This window comes from Lolium rigidum, chromosome 5, assembly GCF_022539505.1.
Source record: "Lolium rigidum isolate FL_2022 chromosome 5, APGP_CSIRO_Lrig_0.1, whole genome shotgun sequence".
Taxonomy (NCBI): domain Eukaryota; kingdom Viridiplantae; phylum Streptophyta; class Magnoliopsida; order Poales; family Poaceae; genus Lolium; species Lolium rigidum.
In genome coordinates, this window is record NC_061512.1 from 64,406,997 (window position 1) to 64,418,192 (window position 11,196).

Genomic DNA, 11,196 nt, shown 5'->3' on the forward strand with positions numbered 1-11,196 from the left:
GATCCCCACGGTGCTGAAGCTGAACGGAAAGCCATACCGCAAGTGGCATAACACGTTCACCCACGCCACCAACGACTGCAGGGTGTGGCGTCAGCAGGTCCAAATGGCGATAGAACAAGGGCGGCTAATTTTCAGCCAGTACGCCATGAAGGTCGACACACATCCCTTCCGCGCCGTTAACATGGTGGAGTACACTTACCATGAAGGGTGCCATCCAGGATTCTCGTGCAATATCAACATGGTAGGACCCGGGCACCACTCTGGTAAGGACGGAGATGAGGGCAGCTGCTCTCATAGCAAGGACACAGAGGAAGCCGCTCCACGCGATCGGCTCCGTCACGATGGCAAGCGCTACATCACGAGAGGGAGAAGTGAGGAACGTAAGATATCGGCGACCTCTCTCCGATCACCTCCTCAACAAGTATGTGGGTCAATACGACCAACGCCGGCGATACAACGACGATGATGAAAGAGATCGTCTGGCTAGGGACGCCAGGAGACACCGTCGGCATGATCGCGACGAGGAGCGATATGAGCGCCACGCCAAGGAAAAGTCGAGAGAGCAAGACGACGTGGATAGGCACTGGGACTGCCCCTTCTTCGGACACTCGCTGGGATTCGGGAATGAGCCGATTGCCTACAATCGGCAAGCGCCTGAATGTAAACAAAAGAAGAAGGATGCGGCTAACGTGTCCGTGTTCAAACGTCTAGGGCCTCTCCCGCCTCGGAACAAGCATGCTGAGTCCGCTCGGGTGGAAGATCTCGAGGAACTAGAGGACGATGATGAAGAAGAAGACAAGTATCATCGGCCAAGGTGGTGCCCCGATGGGCTCAGCCGTTCCCAAAAGCGAAGGGTTCGGCGACTACGTGGTTTGGAGGAAGGCCGAAAGGTTATACCTGCACACGTTGAGGAAGGCGCGGCCTGATCTGGCCGCTAAAATTCAGCGAACCCTGGACGAAGAAGGTCGGCCACTAAGGAAAGAGTGGCGCCCCAGACAAAAGAAAGTCGATGATGAGACATCGGCTGGCACAAACATGGTGTTCATCCTTCCAACGGAGTTTAGTGCTCCAGGAGTAGACGAAGCACCTGTGGCACAATTTGACTGCGGCCCACGGCCGGTCATCTTTGAGAAGCCACGAGAAAGAAGCTACAGGCATCTGAAGGCCCTGTACTTGCGAGGCTACATCAATGGGCAGCCTGTCAACAATATGCTGGTGGACACCGGAGCGGCTGTCAATATTATGCCATACTCCATGCTACGTCGGTTGGGACGCTCTAGCTCGGATCTGATCAAGACCAATGTGACTCTGACCGATTTCAACGGCCAAGCATCTGACGCACAAGGTGTTCTGAACGTGGATCTGACCGTAGGAAGGAAAACCGTCCCTACGACGTTCTTTATCGTCGACAGCAAGAGCACCTATGCTTGTCCTACTAGGCGAGAGATTGGATCCACGCCAAGCTGTTGCATTCCATCCACGATGCACCAATGCCTAATACGGTGGGATGGAGATGAAGTAGAAGTTGTCCACGCGAGATGATTCAGCCGAGATTTCAACGGCTGGCATGAACGTTTGGGAGACATCAGGCCAAGAGCCACTCTCAGGCATCAATTTGGATGACTGCGAGCGCATCGATGTGACAAAGGACGGGGTTAGGCTGGTTTTATCCACCGGCCTGACCGTGTAACAAGAGCAACATCTATGGACAAACGTGGCGATCCCGATCCATGTGATCGGCCCCAAGGATCTATGGAGGAACATTGCAAAACCTTCATTGAGCAAGCAACATGGAGGCCGGTTCCAGCAATCAGCCAAAATTATCTTCACCATACATTCTGCCTGGGTTCAACGACGATCTAATGGGCAATGGGTTTGCGTCGGCTGATGAGTTGGAGGAAGTCCACACTGGTCCTAACAGAGCCGACGTTCACAGATAATGCCTTGGCTAACCACAGAGCCGATGTCAGCAGTTACCTGGCAGAATTGGCTCGGGGGGCACCTAATCAGATGAACATGTGCGATACATGTGCAGTGAAACATTGGGGGCCGATAGGAAAAATCGGCCCGTAAAAAAAAATTCGCATGATATGCAAGGAACAAAGCCGATGCATAGCCATCGACTCTAGCACAATTACACAGGATCTACCCGCTGCGTGTTCAAGGCACGAATGGCCTTCCAATCCTTTTCTTCGAGGACCTCCGACTCTGTGCGCAAGGTTGCCAGTTCGGCAGTGCTGTCAGAGGAGTTTTGGCGTACAAGGCAGCTTTTTGCTCATTAAGCCGTTGGTGATTATCTGCAACATCGGCTTTCAATGGAAGAAAAGTGATCGGCTCTGGCTGGCTCTGCATGGTAGCTCTCTCAGACATGATCGAGCTCAGGTCCATTTGTCTGAATTACGTGTCCTCATCACTGTTTTCACCTCGACTGAGGCTCGGGGGGCAGCTGGCCTGATGGATGCTCTGTTTTTGGAAGTCGATTGGGTTGCCATCGGCTAGTCCTGCGTCGCGATCTTCTTCAAAGGTTTACAATCACTCCGTAGTCGAAGAGATGAAGGACGGATTATGAGGGACCGATGCGTTGCCATCGGCTAATTGGGCATTGGCTAAGAGTCAATCGGCAAAATCAGTATGAGGGGAAATCGGCTAAATTGGTATAAAGGAAATCGGCAAAATCAAATTGGGGAACTTCTTCATTGATAAATGAGATTTCTTACATAAAAGAGCTGATTGCTCTCAAAAGGAAGTACTAAGGGGATACATTGCCCCGTCTACTACTACTGATCCTATGCTAAGGGTCCTATCTACGGGCCGTCGCTGCCCTCGTCGTCGCCGTCGTCGCCGTTGTCGGCGCTACTCCCGGCGGGCTCGTCGTCGCTGCTGTAGCGGCCGCCGGCAGGACCCTCGTTGTCCTCGTCCTCCTCGTCGTCGTCGTCGTCGTCGCTGTCGAAGTCGCTGAGATTCCCCGGCCAGGGGTAGAAGCGCTTGGCTGGCGGTTCGTCGGAGGAGGTGTCGTCGTCCTCCTCCTCCTCCTCCTCCTCGGAGAAGGTGAAGTCATCACAGGAGAGGCGATCGTCATCGCTCTCCTCCTTCGTCTCCCCGTCGGCGAGGAAGCGGAGGTCACTTTCCCCATCGGTTGAGGACTTGTCGTCCTCTGACCAGATGGAGAAGTCGTGACTCGGCTCATCCCCGGCCTCGATGGCGCGGCGGATGTTGGCCGCGTGGGCCTCCGCCGGGTTCCACTCCGGCGTCGGCTCGCGGGAGGAGGAGGACTCGATGGAAAGACCCGATGAGGCGGAGGAAGAAGAAGACATGGTGGCGCAGGAGGGCTTTTGGAGTGCTAATGCGAAGGGGATGAAGAAGCGAACTGTTTGGAACGGTTAAATAAAAGGGGATATAGTGGAGATTCAATGCCACAGCAGTTTCCGAGGAAATGGTGCCCAACAGAAGAGAAAAAAAAATTGTCAGGCCACGCGGAGAAGTGGAGGAGGCAAGGCATCATGATGAAGGATTCTGCGGCAGTTTTTCTCTGCCACGACATGACCCGACGAAGGAAAAGCATAATGATTTTGGAAATGTCATTTCCAAAACCAGGGGGGCATGTGTTATCACCAGAATTTGACCGGATTAGAGGTGGGCCGCGATTGAAGATGGGCTTGAAGAATATACGTAGAAGAAATACATGAATCGGCCTTCTATACCAAGTTTGGGCTAGTTTGCCCGTGTATCTGTAACATAGTAGGATACGTGTCGTTTAGAAGTTAGAGTTTAACCAGTGCACGGTTAGGTGCACGCTCGAATTAGAAAGTCCCCCGGACTATAAATATGTATCTAGGGTTTATGAAATAAACAACAATCACGTTCACCACAAACCAATCTAGGCGCATCGCCAACTCCCCCGTCTCGAGGGTTTCTTCCGGGTAAGCACCATGCTGCCTAGATCGCATCTTGCGATCTAGGCAGCACACGTTTATTCATCGTTCATGCGTTGCTCGTGCTGAAGCCTTTTTGATGGCGAGCAACGTAGTTATCATAGATGTTTTAGGGTTAGCATTGTTCATCATATCATATGCTATCGTCGTGCAACCCTTAGGCATCTAGCCGCCCTTACACCTATCTTGGGTGTAAGGGCGGCACCCCGCTTGATCATTGTTTAGTAGATCCGATCCGTTATGATTGCTCCTTGTTCTTCAAGGATTAGTTTAATATCTGCATTGTTAGGCCTTACAAACGGGTCGAAGGATCCAGTGGCGCGTAGGGTGTAGTTTGCCAGCCCTAGACAGGATGTTCCGAGGATCAACTTCGTGTTGGTTTTTAGGCCTTGTCTAGGGTCGGTTTACGATCGCCGTGCGTGGCCGCCAGTCTCGATCACGAGTAGGATGTTCCGATTGTGCGGTGAAAACCCCAAATCGTAGTAGGTCGCTTTAGCTTTATCTTGATCAAGCAGGACCACCATCTGATCGTACACCTCGTACGCATCATGGGTGGATCGGCTCTTTGAGCCGATTCACGGGACAACCCGAGAGCCGATCGAGGCTCGTATTTAACGTTTACGTGTATGCCATGCGGAAACTAAGCGAGGCATCATCCAACACCTTCCTGACCAGGTATAGGTCAGGTGGCACGCCCTTGCATCAGCATCGGACGTGCGTGCCGAAGGCTTTGCGGGCCGTCGCTCGGAGGGACCAGGGCCAACCGCAGTCCTGGGAGATTCCCGGCTCTACGGTGTTGCCCGTCGCTACCCACCGGTGGGTTTCTGACCGCAACAAGTTCGAAGAAGTAGAACAATTTGTTTTGTTTATGGGAGCTTCTGAGATTGAATTCTTCATTGCTAGAAATTATGAAACTTGTGTTGTTTGTAAGGACCTTAAAGATTATGTCTCTTCTATCCTTAATTTTTGCATAGAAAGCTACAGTGATAATCCTTATATCATTGATTATAAAGAGAGACTCATTAATGCACAAGAATGCACTCAAAATTTGCAGGAACCGGTGGAAGAAGAAATTGATGAACCTGAAAGCTCATTGGATGAAAAAGAGGAGGAAATTGATGAACCTGAAAGCTCATTGGATGAAAAAGAAGAGGAGGGTGATGAACAAAAGGAGGAAGAATGGATTAGCTACCCATGCCAACCTTCTAATGAGAGTAACTCTTTATCTCTTACACTATTTGATTGTCCTCCATGCTTACCAAAGGAGGATGAATGTTATGTTCCTGTGGATTCTCTTGAAATAGTACCTATGAGTAAAACTTGTGAGAATAATTATGCTACTGTTATCTATGATAATCCATGCTACTTTGATAAATCTTATGATAATGTTTTGTTTGTGCCTGATGTCGATATGCATGGTACTAAAGAGTTTTGTTTGTCAAATGTTTATGATAAATCTCTAGATGATGGTCCTATGTTACTTGATACTATTAATTGTACTACTAATGAAAATGGGATTGGAGAGTTCTTGACTTTATCTATGAGTCTCATATCTTTTGAGATTGATCAATCATCTTGTTACATTATTGATAAAAGTGGGTTTGAAAGTTTTAATCCTATTATTTCTGAGCTTGATAAAAATTATGTGTTTATGGATCATGAAAGACATGCTTTATGTGATAGTTATGTTGTTGAGTTTGTTCATGAAGCTACTGAAAATTATTATGAGAGAGGAAAATATGGTTGTAGAAATTTGCATGGTACTAAAACACCTCTCTATATGCTTAAAATTTTGAAGTTACTCTCGTTTTATCTTCTTATGCTTGTCACTTTGTTCTTCATGAATTTATTTGTTACAAGATTCCTATGCATAGGAAGTGGGTTAGACTTAAATGTGTTTTGAATTTGCTTCTTGATGCTCTCTTTTGCTTCAACTCTTATTTCTTGCGAGTGCATCATTAAAACTCGCTGAGCCCATCTTAATGGCTATAAAGAAAGAACTTCTTGGGAGATAACCCATGTGTTTATTTTGCTACTGTTTTGTTGTGTTTTGGAAGTTGTTACTACTGTAGCAACCTCTCCTTATCTTTATTTTATTGCAATGTTGTGCCAAGTGAAGTCTCTAATAGAAGGTTGATGTTAGATTTGGATTTCTGCGCAGAAACAGATTTCTTGCTGTCACGAATCTGGGTATGATTCGCTGTAGGTAACTCAGAAAAATCTGCCAATTTACGTGAGTGATCCTCAGATATGTACGCAACTTTCATTAGTTTTGAGTTTTCTGATTTGAGCAACGTAAGTACCTCTTAAAAATTCGTGTTTACTGGCTGTTCTGTTTTGACAGATTCTGTCTCTGTTTTTTTTGCATTGTCTCTTGTGGACTTTAAGTGAGGCTTTCTAGACGTGGAGAGCTGTGGCTAATGTTTTATTGAGTTCTTGCAATGTTTCACTACAGGGCCAAGGTGGATTAAAGTTTTTTGAGTACTAACTCCTCTAATGAAGTTTATGAGAAGTTTGGTGTGAAGGAAGTTTTCAAGGGTCAAGAGAGGAGGATGATATATGATCTAGAAGAGTGAAAAGTCTAATCTTGGGGATGCCCCCGTGGTTCATCCCTGCATATTTCAAGAAGACTCAAGCGTCTAAGCTTGGGGATGCCCAAGGCATCCCCTTCTTTATCAACTTATCAGGTTCTTCTATTGAAACTATATTTTTATTCGGTCACATCTTATGTGCTTTACTTGGAGCGTCTGTGTGTTTTTATTTTTGTTTTTGTTTGAATAAGATCGGATCCTAGCAATCCTTGTTTGGGAGAGAGACACGCTCCACTTTTTCATATGAACACTTGTTCTTCGTTTTACTTTTAATGTTCAATGATAAAAGTTGGAAGCTACATCACTTATGGTTATTTGGTTGGAAACAGAAAATGCCTCATATTGTCTTGAATAATTTGACACTTGGCAATTGTTTTGAGCTCTCAAGTAGATCATGATTAAGTTTTTTTCATGTAGTGTAAACCTATTAGTGGAGAACTACTTGTAGAGCTTGTTGAAATTGGTTTGCATGATTGGTCTCTCTTAAGGTCTAGATATTTTCTCGGTAAAAGTGTTTGAGCAACAAGGAAGACAAGTGTAGAGTATTATAATGCTTGCAATATGTTCTTATGTAAGTTTTGTTGTACCGGTTCATACTTGTGTTTGCTTCAAATAACCTTGCTAGCCCAAAGCCTTGTACTGAGAGGGAATGCTTCTCGTGCATCCAAAACCTTGAGCCAACCACTATGCCATTTGTGTCCACCATACCTACCTACTACATGGTATTTCTCCGCCATTCCAAAGTAAATTTCTTGAGTGCTACCTTTAAACAATTCAAAATTTATCACCTCCGATTTGTGTCAATGTTTAATAGCTCATGAGGAAGTATGTGGTGTTTATCTTTCAATCTTGTTGGGCAACTTTCACCAATGGACTAGTGGCTTCATCCGCTTATCCAATAACTTTGCAAAAAGAGCCGGCAATGGGATTCCCAGTCCCAAATTAATTAACAAAAATAGACACTCCTCCATGGTATGTGATTGTTGGACGGCACCCGAAGGATTCGGTTAGCCATGGCTTGAGAAAGCAAAGGTGGGGAGGAGTGTCATCATAATAAAACTAAAATAAAAAGGCACTCCTTCATGGTATGAGATTGTTGACAGGAACCCGAGGATTCGGTTAGCCATGGTTTGTGAAAGAAAGGTTGGAAGGAGTGCCACACAAAAATAAAAATAAAATGGGAGCCGCTCTTTGAAGGTTTGTCTGGCAAGGGGGTTAGAGTGCCCACTACCATTGGTTGACAACAACAAACACCTCTCAAAACTTTACTTTTATGCTCTCTTTATGTTTTCAAAACCAAAGCTCTAGCACAAATATAGCAATCAATGCTTCCCTCTGCGAAGGGCCATTCTTTTACTTTATGTTGAGTCAGTTTACCTACTTCCTTCCATCTTAGAAGCAAACACTTGTGTCAACTGTGCATTGATTCCTACATACTTGCATATTGCACTTGTTATATTACTTTACATTGACAATATCCATGAGATATACATGTTATAAGTTGAAAGCAACCGCTGAAACTCAATCTTCCTTTGTGTTGCTTCAATACCTTTACTTTGATTTATTGCTTTATGAGTTAACTCTTATGCAAGACTTATTGATGCTTGTCTTGAAAGTACTATTCATGAAAAGTCTTTGCTTTATGATTCATTTGTTTACTCATGTCATTACCATTGTTTTGATCGCTGCATTCATTACATATGCTTACAATAGTATGGTCAAGGTTATGATGGCATGTCACTACAGAAATTATTCTTTTTATCGTTTACCTACTCGAGGACGAGTAGGAACTAAGCTTGGGGATGCTGATACGTCTCCAACGTACGTATCCATAATTTCTGATGTTCCATGCTTGTTTTATGACAATACTTACATGTTTTGCTTGCACTTAACGATGATTTTATGCGTTTTCCGGAACTAACCTATTAACAAGATGCCACAGTGCCGCTTCTCGTTTTCTCGCTGTTTTTGGTTCTAGAAAGGCTGTTCGGGCAATATTCTCGGAATTCGGCGAAACGAAGACCAAACATCATAATTCACCGAGACGGACCAGGACACCGAAGGGGAGTCAGAGGGGAGGCCTGGGGCCCCCACACCATAGGGCCGCGCGGGCCAGCCCCTAGCCGCGCCGGCCTATGGGGAGGGCACCCGGTTGCCCCTCCTGCGCCGCCTCTTCGCCTATATAAGCCCTTTCGACCTAAAAACTCGATATCTTTTGACGAAACTCCAGAAAGACTCCTGGGGCGCCGCCACCATTGCGAAACTCCAATTCGGGGGACAGAAGTCTCTGTTCCGGCACCCTGCCGGGACGGGGAAGTGCCCCCGGAAGCCATCTCCATCAACGCCACCGCCTCCATCATGCTCCGTGAGTAGTTCCCCCATGGACTACGGGTTCTAGCAGTAGCTAGTTGGTACTCTCTATCCCATGTACTTCAATACAATGGTCTCATGAGCTGCCTTACATGATTGAGATCCATCTGATGTAATCGGTGTTGTGTTTGTTGGGATCCGATGGATGATACATTATGATTAGTCTATCTATAAAGTTTGTGAAGTTATTGTTGCTGCAATCTTGTTATGCTTAATGCTTGTCACTAGGGCCCGAGTGGCATGATCTTAGATTTAAGCTCTATACTTATTGCTTAGATTGTATCTACAAGTTGTATGCACATATCGCTGTCCGGAACCAAAGGCCCCGAAGTGACAGAAATCGGGACAACCGGAGGGGATGGTGGTGATGTGAGGATCACATGTTTTCACGGAGTGTTAATGCTTTGCTCCGGTACTCTATTAAAAGGAGTACCTTAATATCCAGTAGATTCCCTAGAAGCCCGGCTGCCACCGGCTGGTAGGACAAAAGATGTTGTGCAAGTTTCTCATTGCGAGCACGTACGACTATATATGGAAACCATGCCTACATGATTAATGATCTTGATATTCTTTCTTAATGCTTTGATTCCTATCAATTGCCCAACTGTAATTTGTTCACCCAACACTTGTTACTTGTTATTGGAGAGTTACCACTAGTGTAGATAGCTGGGAACCCCGGTCCATCTCTCATCATCATATACTCGTTCTACATGACATTGGAAGTAGTGTCAACTATTTTCTGGTGCCATTGCTCTCATACTACTATTACTGCTGCTGTGTTACTGTTACTACTGCTCTCATATTATTGCTGCTTTCACATCACCCCTGTTACTAGTGCTTTTCCAGGTGCAGCTGAATTGACAACTCGGTTGTTAAGGCTTATAAGTATTCTTTACCTCCCCTTGTGTCGAATCAATAAATTTGGGTTTTACTTCCCTCGAAGACTGCTGCGATCCCCTATACTTGTGGGTTATCAAGGCCCATAAGGTATCCGGATCTCGCACGACATAGATGGAAGGCGGATCCTTGACGTACATGGCAAGACATTGTACCGTAGTTAGGTAACTTGTATTCCGGCTAGGACTCTCCATGTAAACCCTAGATCTGTGCGCCTTTATAAGCCGGATCTCGGGAGCCCTAGAGGCACAACCACAACTCATTGTAACAACGCGAAAGCACCCAGATAATTCTGTTGGAGATATGCACAAGAGGCAATAATAAAATGGTTATTATAATATATCTTTGTGTTTATGATAATGTTTGCATATCATGCTATAATTGTATTAACCGAAACATTATTACATGTGTGTTATATAAACAACAAGGAGTCCCTAGTAAGCCTCTTGTATAACTAGCTTGTTGATTAATGGATGATCATGGTTTCGTGATCATGAACATTGGATGTTATTAATAACAAGGTTATGTCATTGGGTGAATGATATAATGGACACACACCCATATGAGCGTAGCATAAGACCAAGTCATTAAGTTCAATTTGCTATAAGCTTTCGATACATAGTTTCCTAAGTCCTTCGACCATGAGATCATGTAAATCACTTACACCGGAAGGGTACTTTGATTACATCAAACGTCATTGCGTAAATGGGTGGTTATAAAGATGGGATTAAGTATTCGGAAAGTGTGAGTTGAAGCATATGGATCAATAGTGAGATTTGTCCATCCCGATGATGGATAGATATGCTCTGGGCCCTCTCGGTGGAATGTCATCCGATTAGCTTGCAAGTATATGATTGGATCATAAGAGATAACATACCACGGTACGAGTAAAGAGTACTTGTCGTAACGAGGTTGAACAAGGTATGGAGATACCGATGATCGAACCTCGGACAAGTAAAATATCGCGTGACAAAGGGAATTGGCATCGTATGTAAATGGTTCAATCGATCACTAAGTCATCGTTGAATATGTGGGAGCCATTATGGATCTCCAGATCCCGCTATTGGTTATTTCTTGGAGAGGAGTCTCGACCATGTCTGCATAGTTCGCGAACCGTAGGGTGACGCGCTTAAGGTTCGATGTCACATGAGTAGATTTGAATATGGTATGGAGACGAAGTTTGTTCGGAGTCTCAGATGGGAACCAGGACGTCACGAGGAGGTCCGGAATAGTCCGGAGAATAAGATTCATATAAGGGAAGTTGATTTCTAGGTTTCGGAAAAGTTCGGGATTTTTCCGGTGGATGACCGGGAGGGTTCTAGAAGGTTTCGGGGGTCCCACCAGTGGGCCCACGACCCTAGGAGGCCTAGCATGGGCCGAGGGAGTGCTCCCTGGCCTAATGGGCC